Raw genomic sequence first — 8650 nt, 5'->3', positions numbered from 1 at the left:
TAATTTTAGAGGTAATTCCAGGAAGAAATGAGAGAAGAAAGGTTTGAAATGAGCATTATTGAGCAGGTTACCCCTGTGGGCAATTGAGACTTGTCTGCTGGGGAAATAAGATATATAAATCTATTTGTAATTTCTTCAATTTTAGATTTTCAAAAACATTCAGACTGTCCTTTACTATCATGAGAATTCTACTAGTATTCTTAGGCCATTATAATAAATTATCACAAATTTCACAGCTTGTAAGATAAATGTATACTCTCAGAATTCTGCAAAACAGAGGACAGAAATCAGAATCTTGACCGAATCTTCCTTCTGAAGGTTCTGAGAGAGAATCCATCTCATGATTCTTGCTTCTAGTGGCCATTGGTCGGCCATCCATGTCCCTCAGTTGGGGCTAGTAGATTTATCTCTCCAGTCAGTAGCTTATCTGCTTATCTTCACTGGCTCCCCCTCCAGGGTCTCTGTTTGTCTCTCCTTTCCTGTCCCTTGTTAAGAGACTAGTTATTTGGTTTAGGGAACACCCTAAATTCAGATTGATTCACTTGAGATTGTATTTGTGCTAGATCATATTTCCAAACAAGTTCACATCCTGGGCATCAGATGTTAGAGTTGTACATACTGTTTTGGGTGTCACAATTCAACCACTGCAAAGGTATAACCATCTATTTATTAGAAAATAGAACTGCAAAAAAAGAGTAAAAGAAATTTCTGAGTTTCTGAGAGTGTGTAAAAAGATTCATCAGCTTCTGCTATTGTCAAACATTAATTGCTATAGTCTCTCTTTCTCTTTTTTTCTTTCCAAAATGCTCCAAAGAAGTGCAGGAGCTCCCCGTAGTTAACTGAAGATTGTGGATAAATACAGGAAAGAAAGGATTTGTTTCATGGTGCATGAACTTGGAGATGTATACAAATTCTTTCAACCTAAGACTAATTGTTTAGCTTAAAGGCTGATAATTTATTTACCAAAGTGTCAGAAAATAGCCAGAGATTAAAGAACAGCTGTGTATGCATTAATTTTATCCCCATCCTATGAATGAGAGCTGGAAATGTACCAGGAACTAAGAGCAAGTAAGACTTGAAAATCATAGGATGTAATAGACTGAAAATAGTCTATTCTCTAATCCTCCATTGCAAACAATAATAATCATGATAACAGTAATAGTGACAGTAATAACAATAAATATAGCAACTTAAAATATAGAGCGTTTTCCTTATACTTGGCAAGCCACTGTTCAAAACTCTGTACATGTATTATCTCATTGTATCTTCACAGTGGCCCTATGACACTTACCAGCCCTTATTACAGAAGACGCTATGAGGCAATGAGAGGCTACACCACTTACTTAAAGTTACAAGGCCAGCTAACAAGTGGACAGATCAGGACTGAACTCAGTCTGACACCAGAGTACCTATGTGTAATCAATCCATTACTTTTTAAGTCCCTTGTAGTTTAAAAATTACATGTAAGAGTAGGGTTTTTTTTTCTTTTCTGCTAGAAGCAAAAGTATTTGGTACAATCGTGCTAGACCCAACTAAGTACTCACACTTGTAGCCAACCTTCACCTTGTTTTCAGAATGGCTTGATAGTCTTAATCTATCTGTCTCTGCAGGATCATATGTGAAACTACATCTCTTAGAGCAGGGCATCTCTGCTTGTTTGTTTGCTTATGTAGCAATTATAGAAGGGACTCCAGACCCCCTGGGAATAAGACTCATACTAGGACAGCCCCAGATTAAAATTAAGGAAATCCACTGTCAGTAAAAGAAACTAAAAGATAACAGAAAGACCAAAACAAAACAAAGAAAAAACATTCTAATAGCTTAAACTAACCAAACCATGATATGCAACAATGTACACTGGATAATAAAGCTATTTTTAAAGGCTCCCCCCCCAAATAATAGCTTTAAAAGTTACAAGGGATTTTTGTATCAATTTTTCAAAATAAAAAAAATATAAAAGAATGGCTCCATGAATTAGAGAAACAAGAAAGAAGATCAGGTGGGCAAAACAGAAAGGTGGTGGGGCCTCAACAGTTGGCAATCGACACCTGTCATGATCACAAATCTACATACACACTTACTTTCCTTCTGATAATTGTGATGGTTACCTTTAATTGCCAACTAATGGGATCAAGAAATAAGTGTGGCTGGGCACCGGTTGCTCATGCTTGTAATCCTAGCTACTCAGGAGGCTGAGATCTGAGGATCATAGTTCAAAGCCAGCCTAGGCAGGAAAGTCTGTGGGACTTATCTCCAACAAACCACCAGAAAACTGGAAATGGTGCTGTGGCTCAAAGTAGTAGAGCACTAGCCTTGACCTGAAGAGCTGAGGGACAGCTTCTAGCCCAGAGTTCAAACCCCACGACTGATGAAAGAAAAAGAGAGAGGGGGTTGGGAGGGAAAGAGGGAGAGAAAGAAAGAAAGACAGACAGACAGACAGACAGAAAGAAAGAAAGAAAGAAAGAAAGAAAGAAAGAAAGAAAGAAAGAAAGAAAGAAAGAAAGAAAGAAGGAAAGAAAGAAGGAAGGAAAGAAAGAAGGAAGGAAAAAGAGAGAAAGGGAAAGGAAAAGGAAGGGAAGGAAAGGAAAGGAAGGAAAAAAAGAAAAGAAAAGAAGTGTGTCTGTAATGGTGTTTCCAGAGATGATTAAATCCTCAGGGATGTGAGCTAATGACTGGACTGCTAGCTTGACAGATCCATAATACAATAGTATTATTGGAAAGCGGTAGAAGGTAGAAGGTGGGGCTTAGTTAGAGAGAGTAGGCTGCTGAGGCCTCGGAGGCTGTATCTTGCCCTGGCTCCTCCCCATATCCCCCTTTTCTCTGCCTCCTAGCTCCCATGTGAACTATCCTGCTCTGTCACCCTCCCTACCACGATAAGCTGACCTCTCTGAAACCATGAGATTACATAAATCCTTCCTTTAAGTTGCTGATGTCAAGTATTCAGACACAGAAACAATAAAAGTAACTAATACAATAATATTGGTTTTTAAGGAATTAAAACTCACCACCACATAAATGTATGAAGTCAAATCATCCATGTGATTATTACAAACTAACAACTTGTTGCCACAAAATTAATAAATGCTCCTGAATGAATTGTGGCTCCATCCTGGAGCCTATGAGCCAGCAGATGTGGGGCAAGACCTGGGAGGATGTATTGGTGTTACTGGTGGTGGTGGTGGTAATGTCAGTGTTGGTGGTGGTAGATTAGTGCTAGGGTATGTATTGTTATTGTGGTTTGGCAATTGTTAGAGGTAGTAGTGGTGGTGGTGGTCCTGATACATAGTCAGGTTAGAAACCATTCCTTGGGCTAGGTCTATATTTGGACTCCTGCCTCTGACCCCAATGTGTTTTGCTCCCTCAGTAATTCACAGCAAGCCTGATGATGCAAAAATTGTCCCACAGACAAACAATATTACTCAAGAGATCAAAGCAAGGGATCTGTCATCTGTTTCACCAAGGACTTTGAATCAGTAGCTTCCTGAGTCCTACTTTCCAAGGCTAATTTTCAGATTCCCATCCTTTTTTTCCTCCAAAATAACAAAATAAATGTTGTGACATTTGTAATTTTGTATGATTTTTGGCAACAAGTGCAAACAACTGTAATTCAGACATCTTAAGAAGACAAGTTTCACAACTGTTGAAAGAGCAACAAGTTTCAAGCCTCTCTTGGGCCTAGGACACTTGAAAGGAAAGAAATCTATGCATCAGATGAGGACAGACATAACTTATTATGCTGTCTTCCAGCAACCTAAAAATTATGTTTCAGACTATAAATTTATTGATTCCAGAGTCTGGATATATGAAACCACACAGACAGACAGACGGACGGACGGACGGACGGACGGACAGACGGACAGACAGACAGACAGACAGACAGACAGACAGACAGACAGACAGACAGACAGACAGACAGATAGATAGATAGATAGATAGATAGATAGATAGATAGATTCCTCGAAGTTCTGGGGTTCAGTACTAACTCTTGACCAATTCAATACTTGCTAATAGACCAACTAAACTTCCAGAGCCTGACTGTGTAAATTCATAGTGCTCTAAGAAAAACAAAATTTTAAGGTTTTTTTCCACAAAGATATATGTACAAAGATACTACAAGGATGCTCATAATACCAGAAAACAAGCATAAATATCTAAATGTTCTTCAAATAAATTTTGTATATCTATATTACATGATTATATAGTGGTTTTATTTTAATAGAATATCTCTAATATTGAAAGGTCTTCAAGGCTATTGTATTGGGGGACAAGTTATAGAATATAGTTTAACATTTATGTTTAAAAAATCAAAACTAGGGCTGGGAGTGTGGCTTAGTGGTAGAATGCTTGCCTAGCATGCATAAAGCCCTGGGTTCAATTCCTCAGTACCACAGAAACAGAAAAAGCTGGAAATGGTGCTGTGGCTTAAGTGGTAGAGTGCTAGTCTTGAGCACAGAGAGGGACAGAGACAGAGCCCAGACCCTGAGTTCAAGCCCCAGGACTGGCAAATAATAATAATAATAATAATAATGTCTAAATAAATTTGCACTTATTTTATATCCTTGTACACAAATATCTGTATTAATAATGTAAGAAAATCCTACAAACTTTCATTAGTAGTTACCTTGGTAAAAGAAAATGCAAGCGTGCTAAAGAGGAATTTTTACTTTTTTACCCTTTTTAACTGTAGTCATAACTGTTGCATCAGTTTAATAATTGTTGGAAATTGTATGAAAGAAAAATAGCAGATAGCATGGTGCTGATTCTTTTTGTATTATTTTTTCTAATTAAGGATGATAAACATTATATATATATATATATATATATATATGTATGCATGTATACACACAGACACAGACACACACATACACACATTAAGCAGTAACAAAGTGTTTGGGCTGTTGCATAGTATGTGAGTACAGTCCCAGCTGCTCAGGAAGCTGAGGCAGGAGGGTGACTTGAGGCCAGGAGTATGAGGTACCAGCCTGGACAACACAATGAGAACCTGTCCCAAGAAAACAACAACAGCTGGTACTGGTGGCTCACACCTGTAATCCTAGCTATTCAGGAGGCTGAGATGTGAGGATCACGGTTCAAAGCCAGCCCACTCAGGAAAGTCCATGAGACTCATATCTCCAGTTAACCACCAGAAAAATGGTAGTGGTGCTATGGCTCAAATGATAGAGTGCTCACCTTGGGCGGAAGAGCTGAAGGACAGTGCCCAGGCCCAGAGTTCAAGTCCTATAACCAACCAAAAAATGAAAGAAAGAAAGAAAACAACAGTTGCTATAATTTTTAAATGAAAGAACAAACATATTGTTTGACTGAAATGGGGAAATCAGGGTGGTTGTGAATTAAAGCATCTAACAGATTCTCAAATGGCTCTGGGAAAGGGTTGTCACATCTCTACAAATACAGAGTGGTTTGTGTTGCCAGTGCAACCTGTAGGAAAGGCCTGGAAGCCAGACAGCCACCCTCAAGCTGGGCACCACTGATCCTTGTCCAGGTGCTGGAGAGATGCTCAGGAATTGTTGAGTGTGGGCCTCTGAAGAGGCAGATGCCCTGCCTCCCCAGCCCAGTGCAAGTGTGAGAGAGGCCTGTGCCAGGCAAAGCTGTCCTTCAGGAAGTGCAGGGACAGCACGTGAGAGACTTCATTACACACCAGCAACATAAGCAGCTCTAGAAGAACACTCCTTTCAAAGTCCAAAGTGTAAGAATCTAGCAGTTTCCCTGGCTGGCCACAAAAGCATTCATGCATGCTCGACCTACAATTTGTAGATTTTACTTATCAAGAAATATTAACTAGCTATCTTTAGAATCATGTCACCACACAGGCTGCACATACCTGATCCAAAGAAGTAACCTTGCTTTCAAAGAATCAAACATTAAAAGCTAAATGATGTCCACGCGGTTCACACACACATATATGTATATCACACACACACATATATAAATCCAGGTAGCTGCACCTGTTTTAAATTTGTGCTTAATGATGTCAGCATAATTCATTGTACGTACACACACACACACACACACACACACACACACACACACACACACACACACACACACACACCCAGATAACTGCACCTAGTCCTGTTTTAAATATGTGCTTAATTGGGGCTGGGAAGGTGGCTCAGTGGTAGATCGCTTGCCTTGCATGCCTGAGGCCCTGGATTCGATCCCTCAGCACCACATAAGCAAAAAGAAAAAAGCCGGAAGTGGTGCTGTGGCTCAAGTGGTAGAGCACTAGCCTTGAGCTGAAAAACTGAGGGACAGCACCAAGGCCCAGAGTTCAGGCCCCACGACCGGACCCAAAATAAATAAATAAATAAATATGTGCTTAATGAAAAAATTTTCTGGGATTCCTTATTAACAATAAGTTAATGTAACATTTTCTGGCCACTTCCATTCTAATATGAATGTATTAGGTGTCACTGTGATCACAGGCATTGGCATATGTATATGACACTTATTTAACCCTCACTTAAGACATAAGTACTGATGTTATATTCCCATTTTGCAGATGAGGTAGTGGCAGAGTCTACATTAGCATTATTCTAGTTCAAATCTGTAGTGTTATTTGGAGGGAAAAATCTATTCCTCTAGATGAACAAAAGGTTGGGTCTAAAATACCTCACCATTCGTACCTAGACTTTGCACCAGGTAGACTGGCTAGGCACTGAAATAAAGCTCTCCAAAAGAACTCAGAAAGCCCTAGCCTCTGTTTTTTAATCTCTAGATGGGAAAGGTCAATATATCTCATCTATCTTATTGTGAGGATCCAAGGATCTAGCTCAAAGTGCCAGGATAGTCAATTAGATTGCCTGAGAGATACTTTGATTAGCAAAGCATGCCACATTTCATTGAATAGCCTCATTGTTCTTATTAACTAGCCATAAAAATATAATATAAATGGAGTGTAAACTAATAACACACTTAAAGTTCTGGACCATTTGGACAATTGCATATGGAAGGTGAAGTTCACTCTATAGAACCCTAATTCTGTGTCCTATTTGGCTGCTAAAACCACCTCATTCTCAGACCCCTTTAGCTCAAGCTCCCAGGAGCTTCTCTGAGGCTGTCTGGAGCTCCCAGGAGAGAAGGTATTCAGACAGCTAAAATAGAGCTTAAACACAGGACAGTTACTCTCAGTCCCTCCTTCCTTCCTCTGGGTAGTACCAACTTAGAGAGCCATGCAAAAGGGTTTTGACAAGCAAGGCTGGCCAAGTTGTCAGGACTTCTGTTTCCTGATCTCAACTTTGGGAAGTTTGTGCCATTATCTCAGAATTTCCTTTCTACTCTGGCACTATGCAATGTACTCCAGGGCTCAGTGAAAGATGCCATAACTCACCATGAGAGGACACATCACAGGAAGGGTGGTACAAATACAAACACTGAGCCTGGCACCATCTCTTAGGGATAATTCCAGAAAAGCCAGGGGTTGACAGAAAAGTGGAAACTTAACTGAAGATGTAAGATGTAGAAGTTTGCATTTTTGCATAAATGCATTAGGATCATTTCTATAATTGATATTAGTTATGATAAGCCATTCTTTTTATTATAAATTCCCATTAACTTTAATCATTTAACTGCACTTTCAGCTTCTTGTCCACTATTTACAACAATGTAAAGCTGTTTCAAAAATACAAGAGCTGGAGCCAGGTGCTGGTGGCTTACCCCTGTAATCCTAGTTACTCAGGATCCTTAGATCGTGAAGATCTGAGGATCACGGTTTGAAGCCAGCCCAGGTAGCAAAGTCCATCAGACTCTGACTCCAATTAACCACCAAAATAAGTTGTAAGTGAGGGCTGGGAAGGTGGCTCAGTGGTAGAGCACTTGCCTTGCATGCCTGAGGCCCTGGGTTCGATTCCTCAGCACCACATAAGAAAAAAGAAAAAAGCCGGAAGTGGCACTGTGGCTCAAGTGGTAGAGCGCTAGCCTTGAGCTGAAGAGCTGAGGGACAGCGCCCAGGCCCAGAGTTCAGGCCCCACGACCGGACCCCACCCCCCCCCAAAAAAAATAAGTTGGAAGTGAAACTGGCTCAAGTAGTCGGACACTAGCTTTGAGCAAAAAAGTTCAGGGACAGCGCTTAGTCCCTAAGATCAAGCTCAAGGATACACACACAGAGAAAGAGAGAGAGAATACAATATCTATATCACAAAATGTTACTGCCTTTAATCAGATGGCATATAACTTCAAGTTAGGGTAATGACAAAGTGAATGGCTAACTGGTTGCCAACCTGAACTGTATTAACACCTGAGACTTTTCTCTTTCATGAATCCCGAATTCTTAAAGGCCAGTTATCTTGATGACTCCCAACCCTATCTGAAAACCATTTGGACTGGCCAGAATGAACCACCAAACACCGGCATGTGTTTGGGGGAGGAATATTCTATTCTCTCTAATCTTGTGCACTTCAAAAAGTCCCCATAATAAAAAGCTTTTTTTTTTAGAATCAAATCTATTTTAAAAATCAATTCCTTCAGGCAGCTTTATGTAAATCTTAATGTGACAGAAGTCACTCACGAATGCATCCTGCTTAAGTAGCATAATATGTTCTTTCTCACTGTTCCCAAAGCTCTGCTTTACTGAATATTCTTCTCACACTTTGGCACTCACTCACAGCTCCTGTCCTTGGAAGGTTACTGC

The sequence above is a fragment of the Dipodomys merriami genome, unplaced genomic scaffold, assembly GCF_024711535.1.
Source record: "Dipodomys merriami isolate MVZ:Mamm:240054 unplaced genomic scaffold, mDipMer1.0.p SCAF_9, whole genome shotgun sequence".
NCBI lineage: Eukaryota > Metazoa > Chordata > Mammalia > Rodentia > Heteromyidae > Dipodomys > Dipodomys merriami.
This window is presented reverse-complemented; position numbering follows the sequence as displayed.